Below are 20,112 nucleotides of genomic sequence, written 5' to 3' on the forward strand. Positions count from 1 at the left end.
CCTAAAGTCTCTGAGTTACAGAAGCCACAGCCTCTCAGTAGATATTCCCTTGTGAAGGACCGATGAGGTTATTAACATTTAGAAAAATGTGCTTCTAAGATGGTTTAAGGGGTTAAGTTTTGGGTGCTGGAAGCGTTCACTTCAGTAATCTGGAAAGCCGGGGTCCTGTGTCCATGAAGCGTGAGGCAGTTAGAGGGTTACTGGGTGCTGTCACTGGCCTTGCTCTCCCAGGCTCACTGCACAGGGGTCTCTTTGGAAACCTCTGCACTCACAATCCAGAATGTGTTTCTTGGAGAAAAAGAACGTGGTTTCTTGCCTTCTCCTCCCAGTTTCCAGGGCCAGGGCACGGGGAGGGGGTGCAGCCTACGGGCAGGGCCAGTGGGCAGAAGAAGGTGGTACACTCAGTGGAAAATGCAAATGAATTCTACTAAAGCTCCAACCCTCGACTCTGAAAAGGGAAGTAGGACCATGGCACAACTTAAAATAAAGAAGTGGGTGGCTTATAATGACTCTGAGGCTTCCAGGAAAAAGCCATTCTGAGTGTAAATAACGAAGAAGTCAAAGAAAACGGTACTCACTCTGATGTGGCCGCCCAGAAAATGGAAAACGAGGAGAAACCAGTTCCCAGGGAAACCAGACAGAAAGCCCATCTGACACGTCTCCCACCCCGCCCGCCCCCAGGAGACCCTGCAGGCAGGAAGCCCAGCGTGGAGCTCCTTCCCTGGGACACAAACACAGAAATGAAGAGGCAACGTCCTTAAGCAGCGTCAGGATTTAGATACTGTCGTTCAACTTCACCCATCCATTCCCTAACTGTGGCCAGAGAGGTCTTTATAACGATGAGAGCGGAGAATGATAGCACGTTCGCTGAGGGTGAAGTAGGGTGCAGGCACTTGACATGTATTATCTCGGTGTGTCTAAAATAAATTTAGGGGATCTTGACCAAAAACCTTTAATGATATAGATTAGAACAGAAAATATCAGAGTGCACTGCATTTGGGAGAAACGTGTATATTACACGTGTACTCGTACTGAGTCTAAATGTACCAGTATTTCCTACTGTCTGTAACATTCAAAATGTTTGGAAAGCCCTGTGTGCCATCGCCATCCCCATCTTACAGAGAAGGAAATGGACGTGCTGCTTAGGACAAGAACCCAACAGCTCAGCGCCTGTGATGCTTATGGCCGATGTTGCTTCAATGACTTCAAAGGCTCCCCACGGGTCTTAGAATAAATCCCCAAACCCCAACCTCACACTTTCACCTCCCTTCACTCTGCATGCCAGCTCACTGACTTTCTTTCATTTCCTCTAATACCACCCACTCTTTCCTGCCCCAGGACCTTTGCACATGCTGTGCCCTCTGTGTGAAATACTTCCCACTCACTTCTCCAGGCCCAAACCTGCACACCCTTTATTGTCTAAACTTCCTTTGCTCAGAAAGGCCCCCCTCCCCCTCCCCCATGATCAGTCACATCACCCCATAGAGCACCCTCCTCACCTCCTTTGTTGTCGTATCACAATCTACCTCAATAAATCACTACAGAATTATTTCTTATTGTTTTTATGAGGTCCATAAGGTCAGGGACTATGTCTATCTTGTTCTCAGGTGCATACCCAGAGCTTAGTATAGTGCAGGAATTCCACAGATATTTGATAAATGAGCAAACGAACCAGCCCCCTGAGAGGTACTATTGCTGGGAGACACAGAAACTATAAGCAAGTGTCAGCTGAGGATACCGACACCTCAAATTACATACGGCTTTACTGTATGAAAACATCCTGGTATTGAAATCTGACAAACCTGGGTTCAAATCCGGCCTCTACAATTTATTAACTGGGTGACCTGGATAAATGGCTCAACCTCTCTGAATCTCAGTTTCCTCATCTGTCAAATGACTGTGATACTCACCTCGATGTTGTTAACATTAAATGAAACAGCCCAGACCATGGCCTGGCCCACAGTAGGGGTCCCCCAAATTGTAGCTAGTATTAAAATTTTTATAGAACATTGGTTTTCACGAAGCCCTCATAGGTCCCAAAAGGTGACACCCAGCCATGGTGTGGGGCAACAGGCACTCTCACGCCCTGCTGGAGGGACAGCAGTCTGGGGCAACTGCTATGGAGGGAAACTTGACAAGGTCTACCAAAATAACAACGGCTGTACCCTCAGACACAGCAAGTCTACTCCCAGTAATGTTATTCCAGGCATGTCAAGGAGCTTATGAAACCAGGGTTTTTACTACAGCCTTCTTCATAACAGCAATGGTTTGGGAAGACCTTAACTGCTCAGCAACAGAGGACTGACTATGTCAACTATGGTATCCCATACTCTGGAATCTAAGAAAGAAGGGGCGAGACAGGGATGCTCTCCAGGGGACACTCTGAGTGAAGTGTGTTGAAAAGCTAAACATAGAATCATTTGTATATTAGGCTCCCATCTACATAAAAAAGATGAAAAAGAGTATTTGCATATTTCATTGCATGAGCATAAAGTATCTCTGAAAGGACAAACCAGGAACTGGTGACACAGGTTTTCCCCAGGAAAGGAGCTGGGTGGTAGGGATACAGAAGGGAACACTTTTCTCTATAAACCCTTTTGTACCTTTTGAATTTTGAAACATGAAGATGTATTACTTATTCAAATAAATAAGTAAAAACAACAGTGACCGCCTCCTACTTCCCTCCCTCCTCCAAAAGTAAAAACCAGTAGAGGTTATATGATTTGTTCAAAGTCACTCAGCTATCAGGGGGAAGTCAGGATTCAAACTTGGCTCCCGGATCCCAGTGCAGTCCTCTATCCATAACTATCCATTCACTCATTCATTCAACGCAAATTTATTTATTCAGAACACTTACTCTATAAAAGGAGCTGCCTTGTTAGGGATACATGGCCCAGAAAATACACCCTGGTAAGAAAAGAAGATGAAAGGAAGAACCAATTTCTTTCCGTCTTTGCATCATGCATCACAAACAAGCCCAAAGGGCTGAGCCTGGAACATCCCAGAGAGTGGGCAGGACCAACCCAGGCTAAAGGAGCCAGCCATTGCTCAATCCAATCTGGTTTTTGCCATCTCAGTATAAAAGCCCAGCAGTCCCAGATCTGAATTTTCGAAGAGAAGCCCCGAATCCAGACTTTTTAAAATGTTGAAATCACTTGATATGTAAGTATTGGCAACTAATTCACCAGGCTGACTAACACTTGGGGGCCTCACATATAGGTTGGTGACCTTTATTTTATCCCATCATAGCTATGACCACCAAACCTTCTCACACCTTTTACCCAGAGCCTAATGGGGGTGTAACGTAAGCCAGCACTACCCAGCCACTGTGGCCTTGGGTAAGTCACTTCCCTTCCGTAAATCTATTGGCTTCTCAGCTAATTAAGAGTTTGGCTTTGCTGATGGCCATGATAACCTCTCAGCATCACCAGCCATGCATTCAGTCCCTACCCTGTAAGCCACACAAAACTGGGTGCCTTTGACAGACTTGGAGGGGGATCAGACCCTGACACAGAACCAGCCCTCAGCCGATGTATCAACTCCCACCTGCCACATCATCTAGTTGACCAGCCTCTTTAACCAACCAGTTCTCTCTCTTATCTCACTCTTACCCCATCATCGATTCCTCGGTAGAGCCACAAGCAACCCCCCACCCCCGTATCACACACACACCCAGGTATACTCTCACCAAGGAGGGCCAGCAGCACCTGGGATTTCACTAAAAGAAACACACACCAAACAGAACCCTCTAAGCCAACCTAGGAAACCAGATTTGAACTACCCAGCCTCCGCCCATGGGATGGAAACCAAGTCAGAAGTAGGTTTTTAAGAGCAGTGGGACCATTTTGCAAGTCAATTGCCTACCATGCCGATTTTACCACTGTTGTTGCTAAGAATATACTAACCATCATCAGAGGCTGGTCATGACGGTGGGATGGTGCCGAGCCTCTACGGGCATCTGTCACCTTAGTTCATTTCCACCCTAAACCAACCTACAGGAAGTAGGTTTTGTTATTCCCATTTTGCAGAGGAAGAAACTGAAGCCTGGAAATTAACTTGCCCAAGGTCAGAAGACTACTAAGTGGGACCAAAAGTCAAATCCTACCTGATTCCAGGGCCTGAACTCCCAACCCTCTGTTTTAACAACATTCCCGTCTGCCACACAGTCAACACCCATGCCTTCCCTTCTCAACCATCACCAACAGCTTCTTACCAGGTTCAGGCAGCCTGTACGCTCTGTCCCTTACAGGAAGGAAGCTTCGTTTCTTCATGGTACCTTCGAGCGAGCTGAAGTCATTGTGTTTACTTGTTCACTGTCTAACTGGCCCTGAGAGCCCGTAAGTTCCTTAAAGACCTGTAAGACCTTGCTTGTCTCGTTCACTGCTGTATCCCGCTATGAGCACAGTGCTGGGCACATAAAAGGTGCCCAGTAAATCATTTTGAATGATGGGATGAAATGTGGACTTCCAAGCCAGCAGAAAGAGCAGCCCTCCCATTTCTGGGGGACCAGAAAAATGCCCTTCCTTCTGCCTGAATTGGGGTCCGCCTAAGCATTATTGGACTTGGGTCACGCGGGCACAGAGTCCTGGGTCTGCATGCTGGTCAGTGGATCCTACAAACACAGCAGAGGAAGGTGACTGCTGCAGAGCACGGCACACTTGTTGGGATTAAGGACCAAACTTCGCAACTTTGAGGAGACAAAAGACAGCCGAGAGACAGACACTCCCACAAACAAGAAAATGTTAAGGGTCAAGTCTGGACTATGGAAAAGGCTCAACAGGAAGAATGAGGCAACTTTCTCAGCACTCCACTGGAAACCAAGCGCAGACAGAAGAGTCTGGGAGTCTGAATTTGTGCAAGAGTAAATATGGGCACAAACAGGATGCAGGCGCATGTTTCTCCCTGTTTCAAAGTGTTGGCTAAATGTCCACAGGACTCAGAGCACTGACAATTCAGATCCATCTAGAAGTAATTATTTCATCCCATCATCATCATCACCCAGGCCTGCAAACCACAGTATAATCACCAGAAAAATCCCCTCCTGTGATACAAGTCAAGCAAAACTGTGGGGAATAACCACACATCTTATCTACTCCTCTATAAGCCCCACTTTGAGGAGGGAGTTTCTTGGAGTGCAAATTGTTTGGGTGTGGCCTATAAATGCCATCTAGAGCAATTCTGCAGTGCCTCCCAGATGATAGACCAAAAGGCTAGACACCAGCAGTAGCCGAGACCGACCGTGATGTCAGCAATTACATTGCTGACATGGAACATACATAAACCCCTGGGGGGTGACAGGGCGGTCAAAAGCTACTGTCTGGCAGCCAATAAGAGTTTTCAGTGTGGGGAAATGTGCTCTAGATTAACATGTGCGATTTATTAAAAATTAGCTTCACTCTCCCGTTGCAGAAACAGGATGGAGTGCCTTTTCGTAAGAAAAGGAGATGAAGGGAAAGGGCACTTCTTCCTATGTCATGGGGCCAAGTGTAAACAGCACTGGATAGAGAGTCAGAAGCCTGAAGGGGCTCTGGGGATCTGATCATTTCAGGGAGGTCATGAGTTCGATTCAAGTTCATGCAACCACCACATGTTAGAAGGTCCGCTGTGTGCCAGGATCTAAGTAGAGGAAGCCATATGGGGCAAAGAATAAAGTATCTGCCCCCAAGGGGCTCAGGGGCTCGCAGGAAATACTCAGAAGTAAGGTTATAAATGCAAGTCGACACTGAGGGCTGTAACTGAAGATGGACAGTTGAGACAAGATTGACGCAGAAAGGTTAAATCACCTTCTCCAGTTACAAAGTAAAGTTAATGAAAGGTCAACCGAAAATACATGCTCTCCATTTTCTTGTGTTTCTTTAAAGAATATGGGCGCTGGACACTGGAAAGGAAATTTGGGGAAGGAAAAGCAAGCTTTCATAGGTAAAGCTCAACAAGTATCCTTTTTTTTTTTCATCTGTGACAGAAAAGGATGGGACAAAATATCGCATTTTAATAAATAGCTAGTGAGCACCCACTACCCAGGATACAAAGATGAGCCAGATGTTGTCCTACCAGTAATAAAGGAAAGAGAAAAAAGGAATAGTAATTTGGTCACGATGAAAGAAAAACACCGGAAGGCCTAAAGCTGAGATGGCAAACTCAGTGCCTACAGGGCCCAAGGCAGAAAACACAACCACGCTTAGAAGGCCAGGTGGGGACCACACCAAACTAAAGAGAACATTCAGTCTTCTTTTTGTATTTTTAAAGAAAAGCTGGAAACCTGTGTTTATATGTCAAATCTCCCAATTTTTAAATACTGGAAAAAAGAATCTTTTTTTTTTCAAAACACGACTCAAACCAAACAAGACATTTCTGATGCCAAAGTTTGGCTCCCGGGCTGCCAGTTTTTGACTGCAGAAAAACACGCACAGCTCCTAACTGCCAGCGCTGAAGGAATAATGAGGAAAAAGTGTAGAGGTCACTTAGGCAGACCTGTGGGAAGATGAATCCAGTCCTGGGAAAAATAAATAAAGTAATTGAACAAATAAAATAAAACTCCAGGGGCCTGTGGTATAACACTCACCACTGACATCTGCACAGCACTTTATACACTCAGCCTTACATATCTGCGGGGTCTGAGCCCTCGGGCACAGAGGGCCGAACTTGAGCATCCTTGGATTTCGGTATAGGGAAGCGGGGAGAGGTCCTGGAACCAGTGCCCTGCAGATACTGAGGGATGACTGTAGTTTCTAAAGCTCATTTTCATGTCATCTCAGTTGATCTTCCCAGCAACCCTCGGAAGTAGGCATCATTATGACCTCTATTTTAGAAGTGAAGAGTTTCTGGTTCGGAGGCCAGAGGAACAACTGGTCCCACAGCTATAGAAGGATAAGAGCACCAGGACTCAAGTCTGGGACTAGCACTTTTCTAGAATTTAAGAGAAGAACTCCAGACTATTGTATTTTCTAGACATCTTCCAGGTGATTCTGATGTACAGCCAGGATTGATAACACTGTTCTAGGGAGAACAAATGTTCTCAACCAGGGGTGATTTTGCCCTCCTCTCCTCCTGCAGGAGACATTCAGCAATGTCTAGAGGTCTTTTTTGGCTGCCATACTGGGGATGTGTGAAGGGTACCACAGGCATCTAGCAGGTCGAGGTCAGGGATGCTGTTAAACTTCCTACAATGCACAGGACAGCTTCCCACAACAAAGAATTGTCCATCCCCAAGTGTCAATAGGGCCAAGGTTGAGAGACCTTGGTCCAGACTCTAGTGTCTGGCTTCTTAACCAGCAACCTGAGAATCAGCAGAATCAGCATCACCTGGGAGCTTGTTAGTCATTCAGGCCCCAACCCAGACCCACTGAATAAAGTTCTGTGGCTTAACAAGATCCCCGGGTGGTTCGTATGCACTTGGAGAAGCACTGCTCTAAACCACACTTCCTTGGCCATCACAGAATTTTAGAATAGGAAGGAACCTTCACAGGAAACCAATCTCATTATTTTGTAGAGAGGAACACTGAGCAACGGGCCCAGGGTCAGACAGCTTGCCCACAGCAGAGTCGGGATCAGATTCCAGATCTCAAATCCCTGACCTGTGTTGTCTCCAAGATGCCAGTTAGGACCAATGCATGCCCTCTCTGAAAAACTCTCCCCTCTGCAGACTTGATTCCAACCTTTGGGGGTGTCTTGGGGGCTTTTCTGAAGCGTGAAAGGAATCGATTATCCTGCTGGTCAAATTTTTTTTTTTTTAATTATCTCAGAACACTGCAAAGGATTGCCATGTTTGTTTTACAATGAAAGTGGCCATACAGCTGCACAGTGGTGGACTCCAGTGGCCAGCAAGCTGTAGTGGAGTTCTCCAAAATGACAGTAGCAGCTGACGTGGTCTCCCCCAAAGACATCTGGGGAATGATGCTGAACCCGTTCCAGAGGAGTATTTAGAGTTCAACAGCAAGCGTAAAAGGGTTTACACGGAGGATTTACGCAGCTGAGGTCACAAGCAGGTTGTAACAGGGTTTGAGGCAGCTTAGTTCAGAATAATACAGACACACATCAGAGCCCTTACTGGATTTTTGCCCCCAGTCCTTGGGAAGAAGAGGAAAACAAATTCCTTCACGTATTCTCCCAGGCTCAGCTTAAACGGACATATACTCTAGTTCCTGAATGGCCAAGGGAGCCCCTAAGTGTCCCCTTAATCCTAGTATTTGCTAGAAACCTAACCGCTGTCACAGATGCCTTCAACAAAACACAGAACTCAGCCTGTGTCCAAAAGAACCAGCAAAGTTGAAGGAAGTTCTGTAAGAAATGAGAGAAGCAAGAAACTGGGGGTGCTGCTCGTGTTTGGTGATCAGCTAAAGTGAAACCAGAACACTGATGAGTGCCCGAGAGAAATCTCATATTTACACCCTAAAATTGAGGTGAGGGAAAGAGAATGAAAGCTTAGAGGTAAATACATGCTTTTTGTAACGTATGATTATATGCAAAATAAATTGTACAAATAATTATGAGAGGCTGTTTGGGCAGTGGCAGGGGTAGCTGTTGACCTGGCTTTTCCACAGGCCATGGTCAAGAGGGAGAGAGATCTTTCGGTGAGTTCCGCTGCTCTCCAGAACCCTTCTGGGCACAGGCCACCATAAGCACAGCAGGGCTGGGAAGAGGGGGAGGCGAGGGAGGCATCTCTCTCAGGGCCCCGCTCTCGGTGCCTCACTCGCCTCACCTTAGTCCCAGCCCCAAAGCACACACACCACCCACTTTGATAAAGAACACTCATATTTTTGACTCAAAGCTTCCACACAGAGTAAAGGTGGCTGATTTTGATTCTAAGCCTAACTTTTTACTACAGAGAAAAAATAAGCGAGCCATACTCCACCCTGAAAGCCTAACATAGGTGTCTCTACATTTCTGACAAAGAACTCGGTTAACTGACTCGCTCTCCAGCCAGCCAGAGCTGGCTGAACCTGGCTATGAGCTTCTGCTTTTTAACCAAGCCAGTATATAATAATATCATTTATTATCCTGTTACAGAAATGTAATTTTTTTTTTTTTTTTTTTTTTGCGGTACGCGGGCCTCTCACTGTTGTGGCCTCTCCCGCTGCGGAGCACAGGCTCCGGATGCGCAGGCCCAGTGGCCATGGCTCACGGGCCCAGCCGCTCCGCGGCATGTGGGATCTTCCCGGACCGGGGCACGAACCCGTGTCCCCTGAATCGGCAGGCGGACTCTCAACCACTGCGCCACGAGGGAAGCCCCGAAATGTAATATTTTTTAAAGGGAGGAGGCAGAGAATGTCCTCCACACATTTGAAGAATATATAAAAAGCCCCCAAACTTCCAGAATATGTTAAAGCTGCAACTATCAGAGGGCCAAAAAAAAAAAGAGAAAGAAAGAAAGTCAGCTTAAATTTAATAGACCGTTTAAATTCCTAGTTGATGGTAATTAGAGAGCAAGTAGTATTTCTTTAAACGGCTGCTAGACAGAGCTTAATCCAATTTAGATAATCACTAACCTTTGCTTTTTTTTTTCTTCCTCTTTCTCTCTCTCGCCTCTAAATGAAATCCAAGGATTGATCTACAAAGGCCATAAACTGGCAAAACGTAAGAAAAAAATAAAGAGAGAGATTGGGAGACTGTTACCTCAAAGAGCCAAGTCCAATTAAAATGGAAACAGGTCTCATGGACTCCCTAATTTATATCGACTATAACCTGGGGTTTCTAACAAGGCCTCTTCACAACAGAAGCCATGCCAAGGGAGGTGGCAGTACTTCCTCCCCCATTTTCCCCCGTCAGCACCTTGTCGGGCAGGCTAATCGCCAGGTCTTGCCCAGCAATGTGACAGCCATCCCCTGCCAGACCAATGCCAGTAATTCTTATATTCACAATACCTTCTGGGCCTCTTTCCTTCTTCCATGGGATAACTACTGTCAGAATTATCCAGACTGTCCCTTTAGTTCCTCCATTGTTCACCCAACTCCTGTGCCCTCATTGTAGTGCTACCACACTGCTCTGATCCAGAAACTTCCAGAAACTTCCATGTGAACAAGTAGGACCTTCTTGAGTACTTGGGACCCTGGGTTCTTCATGGAAGGCCTTCAAGGGCAAATATCAAAATGAACTAGAAAGAACAAGGGGCTTTAGTTAATAGCTGTGTGACATCAGGAAAGTAATTAACCTCTCTGAGCCTTTAATTTCGCATCTTAAAATAGAGAAAAGAATAGTTACCTGCACAGTTGCTGGAAGGTTCAAATAACATTACCATGGCTGGACCTGGCTTACAGTTATTGCTCAGTAAATAAGTTGGCTCGTTTAACTGTACCAGTTTCAAGGTAAACCTTGCCTTGGATCTTCAGCCCCTGACAAAAGCGTAAATAACTCAAGTTCACCTCTGATGCCGCATTATTGCTTTGTATCATCTATGCTCCCAACCTCCTTCTTAGCTCCAAAGGGGAATCTTCCCTTGTAAAACAGTACCTTCTGCTTAACGGGGTACCACTGTCTCTGTTCCAAAATTACTAACCTCATTCCCCATACAAAGCCCACAAAATATTTTATTCCCAACTTTCAGCAACTGAAATATTAATTCCCACTGACTTGTTCACAAATGATACTTTCTATAAGCATTGCTTTTAGCAAGCATTTACATTTTGCACATACAGAGGCAACTCTAGGGAATAAACTTTCAATGATGAATGCTAAACACAGTAGGGATCTTTCATAGGGCCTCACACTCTATTTCTCAAATCAATTCTGTATTGGTCTAGCTCTGCAAAAAAGATGAACATGAAAAAGGCTACAATTCAAGAAAGATTTCAGTATATTTTACCTTGTACAAGGGCAATACAAAAGGAATGACCACAGCGGATTATACACATGCACACCTACAAATTCCCTAAGATAGAGAAATCATTAAGAAATCCACAAAGCCCTTACTGATTTCAATTTTCTACAGATGAATGGTCTAAATGTTGCACATACATTGTCGATGAACGAATTGAAGATTATGACATTAGCTCTGGATTTCCAGCATGAAATTTTCAGATAGCAGTGTGATAGTTTTCTAAAGACAAGACTGGGATTATTTTTTTCAGTTATTGAGCCACTCTGTGATATTATGTGACATTTAAAGAAAAAAGCCACCAAGTTAATCAACTATAAGATGATCTAATTAACAACTGAGGCCCTGAAAGGAAAGACATCTCCAGAACAGGCTGGCACTACAAGGCTGGAGTAACAGATCTGGAACCCATTCTCAGCTCCACCCCTGTGTGTGTTGCTTTGGACAAATTACTTAAGTTCTCTAAGCCTCAGCGGGCTTATCTATGTAATGGGAATATGATAGTACCTATTTCATCATTGTTTTGGTGCAGATTATATAATATTATCAGAGTCTGTTAATGCAAAGTTTAAGACATATTAAGACCACAATAGGCGCTTGCCCGCTCCCCTTTTTTAAAATAAAGGGAACACTTTTGTAATGTTCAAACACAGACCATTATTGAAATTTCACCCATTGAAATAAATACACATCCATGACCCTCTGGATCTGAAAGAAACGAGGTTTCCTCGAGAAACAATTTTGTCTAAACTAAGCCCTTGAGAAAGAACCCAGTCTAACAAGCCTATTTCTAATGCCTTTCTTTTTTACACTACTAATGGTTCTGGCTGTTAGAAGCTTCAGTAAAATATTGAAAGGACAATGGTTGGAGCTGAAAAAACGAAAGACAACTTTGTGGACTGACCAAGCATTGTTTCCCTTATCTGCTACATTCTACAGAAACACTCTGAACAGCACCCTTGGTCAGATTCTTGGGCTGAATGCAACCAGAGAAGACCGGCCGGCCAGGTTCCCCCGAGAGGAGGGCTGCACTTTCCTCAGTCGCACTAGGAGCCTCATCAGGGGCTAAATTTAAAATGTGGCTAAATTAGTTTCTGCAAGTTCCACCTCTCCTCCTGACCCGCTTGCTGCTTCATGTTGTCAGTAACAGCGCCTTCCAGCCAGAGAGCAATTTACCAGAGCGCAGCACCGTGAAATATGGCAGCATGTAGGCCAGTGAAATGTCATGACTGCACCCACGGTGGCCACTAAAGGGAAGTAAAAAGGGCAGTCTCTGAGGCTTGATCAGCGAGCACCCTTTGATGGGGGAGGGGCAGGGGATGGAGACAATCTGGAGTTGGCGTCCTTGACTGCTTTGGTCCTTTGCAATGGGTCATTTGGATTTGCACGTATCGTCTGGGCAACAGGTCCAGAACTCTGCCCCGGCAGGGATGCCCGCAGACTCCGGCCCAGAACTATTTGCAAGCGAGTCTCCGTAGCAGACCTGCCGCTGAGCGGCCTCGCGTGAGCCTTCCGTCTTATGGGGCGCATCGCAGTAATTGAAACCTTGCACTCCGCAGACTGTAGCGCGTCTATAAATACTCACCGCCTTACTGCTGACAAACAAAACGCGGGCTCCCGGCACCGCGGGGGAAGAGGCGGTGGCATGTGACCAAAGGCAGGTGGGTAGAACAAGGGGAAAACCCTGTTGCCAACCACAGAGGCACCCCACAGCCGATTCCTGAAGCACGGTTTGCAAGTAACACAACCTGGTCTGCCCTCGGACGGCCGCCCCTCGTAAAAGGGGCGGAAGGCTGGGGACAAGAGGGTGCGGGCTGCAGGGGCGGAGGCTCCAGGGCGCCCCCTGTGCGCGCAAGGAGGTCTGCGCGCGCACAGTAGGCGCACAGGGGAAAGCCTCTCCAAAAGGAGGTCTGGCGGGAAAGGTGAAACAGAAGGGGGATGCCGCCAGCGAGGAGAGCCGCCCGCCCCTCCGGGTCTCCGCAAGCTGCGCCCGGGCCCGCCCCAGTCGGCAGAGCGCGCAAGTCCAGCGGCGCTCGGGACAAAGCGGCTCACTTCTCTGGCCTCCCCTCCCACGCCTCTCTCCGGAAAAGGGGGAAATGGCAGGAAAAGATGGGGTGTTTCGGGGCGCTGAATCGCCCGCGCCCGAGTAGGGTCAGCTCTTTAGATTTGCCCCTCAGGCCAAAGAGGAGAACGAGAAAGACCGACAAGCAAACTTTCTTTTTCGATCTCCTGGCACAGCCTGGGTCCCAGGATCGGCGGCGTCCCGCGTTCCACCCCACAGCGATCCCTCGCCCACCCTAAGGTGTGGACGCTGGGCGCGTTTCCCGCCGCCCCCCCGCGCCCCCCACGGTGGTCGCCAGCCCCTTCCTCTATACCCGCCTGCAGCGTCCGATCGGAGGATCCTTAACCACGCCGGGGCCCCCACCCGGTTGCCCCCAAATGTAACGCTTTCCCCAAGGCCCCTCCCCGTGCCCCGCCGGATTGTGCCCGGTGTGCCCGGCGATTTTGTTCTCGATCCCGTGCCACTGCTGAGCCTGACTCCAGCCCCTCCCGAGTCACCTCGAGTCACGCACACCCGCAGCTCGCCTCCGCCCCAGACTCCGCGCGCCCAGGGAAAAGTTTCCGGTCTTCCCGAGAAAGTTTTCTCACCCGAGAGCAGTGAGCGACCTGGATGGCTCTCGCCGCCGCGCTCTGCTCAGCCGCCTTCTCTCCCCCCTCTCCCGGCTCTGCCCTCCGCGGGGTCCGGTCCAGACTCAAGTCCTCTCCCGCGCGAGTCCACAAACGCGGCGGCAGCGGAGCTCCCGGAGCCGAGCTGGTGACACGTTTCCCTCCTCTCTCATCTTACGACCTCCTCCTCCCCCTCCTCCTCTTCCTCCTCCTCCCACTTTTCCTGTCCTGTGCTCATCGCTTCAGTTTCTCTCCAACAGCCCCCATCCCAGCCCCACCTCACCCCCTCCCACTTCTCCTCCCCAGCAGCAGCCCTCACCTTGCTAGGGAGGGGGGCAGGGGAAAGGGGGCGCCTGCGCTTAGATCCAGTTCAACAATTTCAGGAAATCCAGCGCTTTAACTTGAAAAGCTGGGGAGGATGCAACAGGTCATGGGAGCTTGGCTCTGCGTTCCCCGCGCACAAGACGAGACTCCCCACCTACCTCCACCCCTACGAAGAGAAACTCCACCAAGAAGCCAAGGGAGTGATCTAGGGCGCACTAGAGGACTAGAGCCTGGGGCTTTTGTCGTTGCTTTAAGGAGCAGTCCTGAGGCTAATTCCAGTGAAGTCTCTCCCTTAGATTTGCAAAACTCTCTTAAAATCCCCCAATTCTCTTTCCAACGGAAGGTTTAGTGATTTGGAGTGTCCTTCAGAGTTTGAAACAGCAGAAAACCAACCAATCCCCAAATTAAAAACAATGAAAAATTATTTTCAAAACCTTTTTTTTTTTTTGCAGGTGTTAAGCATTTGATGCAGCTGTTTTCAGGACTCACTGGTTTGCATAATTTCACCCTATGGCTGAGCAGGAAATACTTTACAAATGCTGCCCGTTCACACATCACACTTAGGCTTTGAAACCACAGTGACATTTGCTGAAAAAAGATGTCTTTTTATGTCAAAACTCTGAAAAAAAATTCGTATTTATTTTGATCACTGTGACCTTACAAAACCGATGTAAGGGTGGCTGGTCAGAGTGTGCCCAAGGAGGGTTTCGTGAAGCTCTGGGTGCCCCCCCACACCTTGTCCAGTGATATCAGATAAAGCTAAAGTATTCTCAACAAACCCCAGGATGATAGAGACTTTAAACCTCATCACAAGAATCACAGACAATGAAAGGCATTGGACAAAGCACGTGCCTGGGAAAGAAATGCTTGAGAGGGCAGTGGTCAACGAGGAGACTTGGGAGATGCCTTGAAAAGCAGCTGTGCTGAGCATTTGAGAGCCAAAGCCTGGAGCCGGAAGGTCAAGGTTAGTCGACCACCATCTCTTACTAGTTGCATGATATTAGCCGACTTACTTAACCGCTACCCCTTAGTGTGCTCCTATGAAAATGGAGATAAAATTAGTAACTAGCTGAGGGTTGTTATGAGGGTTTAATGAATTTCATTCAGAGAAAGTGCTTAGAATCTCTGCTGGGATTCAACAGATACTAAGCTATTATTATTACTATTATTATCCTGCAGGTCTGGGAAGTGGAAAGGGAGTCTTCCTTCAATGAGGCCTACCCTATTCAGTCTACTTAAAATTGCAGCTCACTCCTCCCTCCCAACCCCCTTCATTCAACTCTACTCTGTCTTTTTTCCATTGTATCTATCACCTTGTAACATTGTATGTGATTTACTTTCTAAAAAAAGTTATTGTCTCTCCCACTACCTCTTGCTTCTGCGCTAGAACATCAGCCCTACAAGAACGTGGATTTGCTCTGATATTACTCAAGATCCTAGGAGAGTTCCTGGCCTATAGTGTCTCCCCAGTAAATATCGTATGAAAGAACACGTGAATAGATTTCACTTAGCATATTTATGCCATGCTGACTGCATGTGGTGGGTTGGGCTCTGTGCAATAAGAAAAAACTTAATCACCAGGCTATCCAAGGCTAAAAGTGGCTCCCTTTACACTCCCTGTAAAGGGAAGTATTCACAATATAGGCGATGCCAGCTTGGTGGGGACGCCATAAAAGAATATTCAAGGATTGGAAGGGAGCTTTAAAGAGGTTAAAATCTCTTCTAACCCTAAGGGTTGCTAATTTTGTGAACAGAATTTTCTTAAAATAAGAAAGAGCCAACATTTTGGTGCAAATCAGAGCTTTGCTCTAAGGACCAGTAATACCAATATATTATACTTGTTACCACCCACATTTTTACCAAAATTCTAACTAAATATCAGTGGAACATTGTTTTTTCTTATTAAGAAATAGAATTTTATTTAGAAGAAACCAATACAGATCATGCTACTTAAATATTCATTTATGGAGGAGGAAATTCTAGTTCTTTATTAGATATATCAGGTACACAGCTTACCATGGCTACAGCCTCTGAAATGGAAATTGGCCCAATCAAGGTTCCTGCTGAAAGGGTAGGCCTTAGGCAGCCCCCGTGGTCACTGACCCAAATGCAGCCAAACTCTGTGATAAACTCTGAGAAACTCTGGCCTGAAAAGGTACATTGGGCCAATCAGATTCCATTTCAGGAATGTGAAAACACACACACACACACACACACACACACACACACACACACACACGTACCTAGTATCCAGAACAGAAGCTGATAGGTCATGACTTTATCTGAACTCTAGGTTCTAAAAACTGTCTGTAGACTAACTAGATATATATTAGATGTATACTGTTTGAACCCCATAGTGTCAACATTTTCTAAATTACTTGCCAACACGTAAAAAGCAGCAAACTTCATGCAAAACTGTGGAGTTTCAGCTTGCCTTGAAAACTCTGGATGACCTGGCATTGTCCATGGTGCAGGCCTGCACAGCCACAATTAGCTGGTGTGACGGTGCTTCTTTCCTGTTAGACAGGGCATGCACTTAAGTTTGCCACAAGCCCAGCCACTCCCTACTCTCTACTTCTCTTGTTCCCAGCCTGCTTCACCCACTTCCCTGCCACCCAGATGCAGCTAGAAAAGGGATGCTGGCATATAGTTGGAGGGGCAGGGGTGGGGGAGGGGGGCAGAGGTCTGAGTCAGCAGAAATTATGTAAGAGGATGGCATTGGTTCAAACCATTTTTCTCCCAGCAAGAGAACCCCTTTATAAACAAACTTTGCATGGAATTGCAGAATTTGCATACTACTGAGGGGAAGGAAGCTATGGGGTAGGTAGGGAGGCAAGTGGGCACAGGGAGCAGCAGAGGCCCTCACTAGGGCTGCCTTGGGATCAAAGCCACCATCCAGTTCTTGCTCTTCCAGAGGTCTGTTGTTCCTACTTTTCCTTTGTTCCCATTACAATGCCTACCCCTCCCAATCCATTACTCATTTCTACCCCCCAAAGCCTAATCAGACCAAGTTTAGGAAGGGTTAGATGATTTGTCTAAAATTATACACAAACAAGGAAGGACAGAGCAGGGACCCTTAATGCCAATTCAGGACTCTTGTTCTGTACTATACTCCCTCTTGGTCTCATTAACTGCTTTCCTCTCTAAATAATAATTAAAATTACTTCAATTTGCAGAAGCATAGCATGTAGTAGCTTAAGGGTCTGGTATATAATAGGTATGAAATAAATATCTGCTGAATTTAGGTACTTAAGCTCTGATCTCCAGTTCAGACCTCCTTCCATGACACCTCAAGGTCTCATATCGTATCATAAAAGTATTCCAATGAAGAAAAAAATCATCAAATCATTCCATAAGTTTTCTCCTCTTTATAGATAGAAAGCTAGAGGCCCAGAAAATCCAAGATCCTTTGCTAATGGCTGGTACAGAGCTCGTGAGGAGCATAGGTAGGCACCCAGGCGTATGCAGTTTCGAACACATAGTTTTTCAGGTCCTTGGAGCTCGGGTCATAAAATAAGTTAATGTAGTTACTCATGATCAATGCCAATCTAGATACAGAACTTGCATAAGCCCTCAATATATGTCCACAGCACTGCACCATCCATAAAAACAGGACCATTTGAAGACTAAGCTCAACATCTGATCTAACATTGGGCTATAAAATCAGTGACCTTTGGTATAGCAGGAGGACTTGACACACAAATGAAAACTCTTGCTCTCCTTCTGCCCTCTTTTTAACTTCCACAGTAAGAAAAACGGAGAACCCTGAAGTTTGTTTTCGGGAAGAATTTTGGATGATACAAAAAAAATTGTTTTTGTTTGTTTCATTCTTTGTTTGATAGCAATGGGCTGTTTCTGGTGTGTTGCGGGTTTTTCTATCAATTTTATCTTTTAGTATTGGGAAGTGCCTCTCCATTCTAAAGGGGTTGGTATTTAATTCAGTCTGAATGTGTTTTGAGAATAACTTGAATGAGCAGATCTTAAAAGTGAAAAGAACTTTAGCAATCCTACGTGAATTTTCCCCAGATAATCCAGATTTCAATTATTCCTTCCCACAATTCCAAGTCAGTCTGTTGGTCAACAAATATTGAACCATCACTTATTGGTGTCAGGTACTGGGGATGCCACAGTGAGCAAAAAAAGACAAAGTCCCTGCCATCAGGAGGCAGAAAACAAACAAGAAACGTGGAAACGAACACATAAAGGTAATTTCACATAATTTCAGGTACTGATCTGTGCTATGATGAGGATAAAATGGGGTATTAGAGTGATTGGAGGGAAGAAGAGAAATGCTTTATCTTTGGTTATCATGGATGACTCTCAGAGAAGGTAGCTTTGGAGCTGAGATTTAAATGATGACAAGAGGCAACCATAGGAACAGAAGAATGTTCCAAACAGAAGAAAAGGTCAGTGTAGAGGCCTTGAGTCAAGAAGAAGCCTATCAAGTTAGAGGGATAAAAAGAAGGGCAGTATGGTTGAAGCCTAGCAAACAGGTCCAAGAAATAGATCAGGGTCAGATCATATGGGACCTGGTAAGTCATGGTAAGAGTTGGGTCACAGTGGGAAGTTATTGGAGGGTTTTAGGTAGGAAGTAATGTGATCTGATTTCTGTATTAGAAAGATCCCTCTGGCTGATACGTGGTTCATCAACTAGGAAAAGGGCAAAAGTGAGGGCTGGCAGTCCCTTAAAGGAGGTGGCCACAATAGATCAAAGAAGAGATGATGATGCTTGAATTAGTTTGAAGCAATAATGTTTGTCAAACATTATAGAATTAAAGATGATGAGACTTTCTGATAGATTGGATGTGTGAAGTAAAGACAACCGTCATGGGTGATACTTCCATTTTTTTGTTTGAGCAATGGGGTAGATAGTGGTACCATTTACCGAGATGGCAAGGACAGGATGGAGAGTGAAGTTAGAAGGAGAATTAGTCGTTCTGCTTTAGCCATGTTATGTTTGATAATGCCTGAAGTGAGAGCCAAGCAGAGATGTTAAAGAGACATTGGAATATATGAGATGGCATTGAGGGCTGGAGAGAGAAATAGGAGACCTTTCAGTGTCTATAGATGGTACTGAAAACCAAGGAACTAGGTATGATGCCTTGGACAGTATGAATGGAGAAGAGAAGCCGGGAAGAATAGAGGAGTCCAGTGATAGAGGAGGAACCAGCAGAATAGAAAGAAATTAGTTGCTAATGAGACAGGGAAATCCAAGGGAGTGTGATATAGAAGCTTCAAGAAGATATTCCAAGAAGGAACGATTGATCGAGTATGTCCAGTGCTGTCAAAATGTCGAGTAAAATGAAAACAGAGAATAACATTTCTTTGGCAAAGTGTAGGTCATTGGTGACCTTGATAAGGGTCCTTTCAGGGGAGTGGTATGGAAGGAAATTCCATCAGAGTGGACTGGGAAGAGAAAGAGAATTGAAGAAATGGAGAAAGGGAATACTAACAACTTTTTCAAAGAGTTTTGCTATGAAGGGGAGCAGAGAAATGGGGCTGCACCTGAAGGGTGCATGGTCAAAAGAGAGTCTGCTGGTTTGATTGACGGTTTATTTTTAAATGGGTGATAAATAGCAAGGCATGTTTTAAAGGCTGATGAGAATTATCCAGTAGAGAGGGAAATTGATTTATATCCCTATACACATTTTGGTGGGAGGGGATAAGGAAATAAATTCTCTTGTTGAACACATTCTCCAAACATGGCACCATTTAAACACATTTTAAATGCAATAAGTTGACTTGTTGAGACTATGATGAAAAGATGTTAGAGGAAACCATGTGGAAGTAAGATACTGACGTGCACAGGGAAGGTTCTCACATCAGAGCTTCTGCATTTCACAGCTGCAAAAAACATCAGTCACTTAGACCACAGTGCGATTAGTATCTTTTAGAAGTTGTGCAATATGGCAGACTTAACCTTAAGATTGTTTGGGCTAGATCCTCTACCAACCAACCATTGGTGCAAACCCATGCCCATATTTTCTTTGCAGATTTAAGAATCTGACTACATACATCAACCCACTCACCACTGGCACCTCCAAAGATGCTGTCATTGTATTGCCCGATGCACCTCTCAGAAGGTCTTTTGCGTCCAGAGGCAATGGAATACATTCATGGTAAACCATATACCGCAGTTTTCATGTCACAGTGTAAAATCTGCACACACCCAATCCATCTCTGCACCTTCAGGCAGAACTGAATTAGAAAAATTCCAAATAATCGAAGTTGTTCCAAAAATATTTTTTTATTTCCCTCCATCATTGTAGCAGGCACTTGAGAATGCCTGCCCAGACCATACTCCCTTCTCT

General features: G+C 45.8%; 1 protein-coding gene across 3 annotated transcripts in view; it reads right to left on the reverse strand.

Moving 5' to 3' along the window:
* PRR5L (proline rich 5 like) overlaps nucleotides 1–13,663 on the reverse strand; it is a 74,957-nt gene extending 61,294 nt beyond the window's left edge. For all 3 annotated transcript variants that reach the window (XM_082628848.1, XM_082628847.1, XM_082628846.1), the window contains exon 1: nucleotides 13,460–13,663. The gene's annotated coding sequence lies outside the window, so the exon portion shown is untranslated. The remainder of the gene's footprint in view (nucleotides 1–13,459) is intronic.
* Nucleotides 13,664–20,112: the final 6,449 nt, after the last annotated feature.

The sequence above is a fragment of the Mesoplodon mirus genome (genome assembly GCF_964341445.2).
Source record: "Mesoplodon mirus genome assembly, chromosome: 7".
NCBI lineage: Eukaryota > Metazoa > Chordata > Mammalia > Artiodactyla > Ziphiidae > Mesoplodon > Mesoplodon mirus.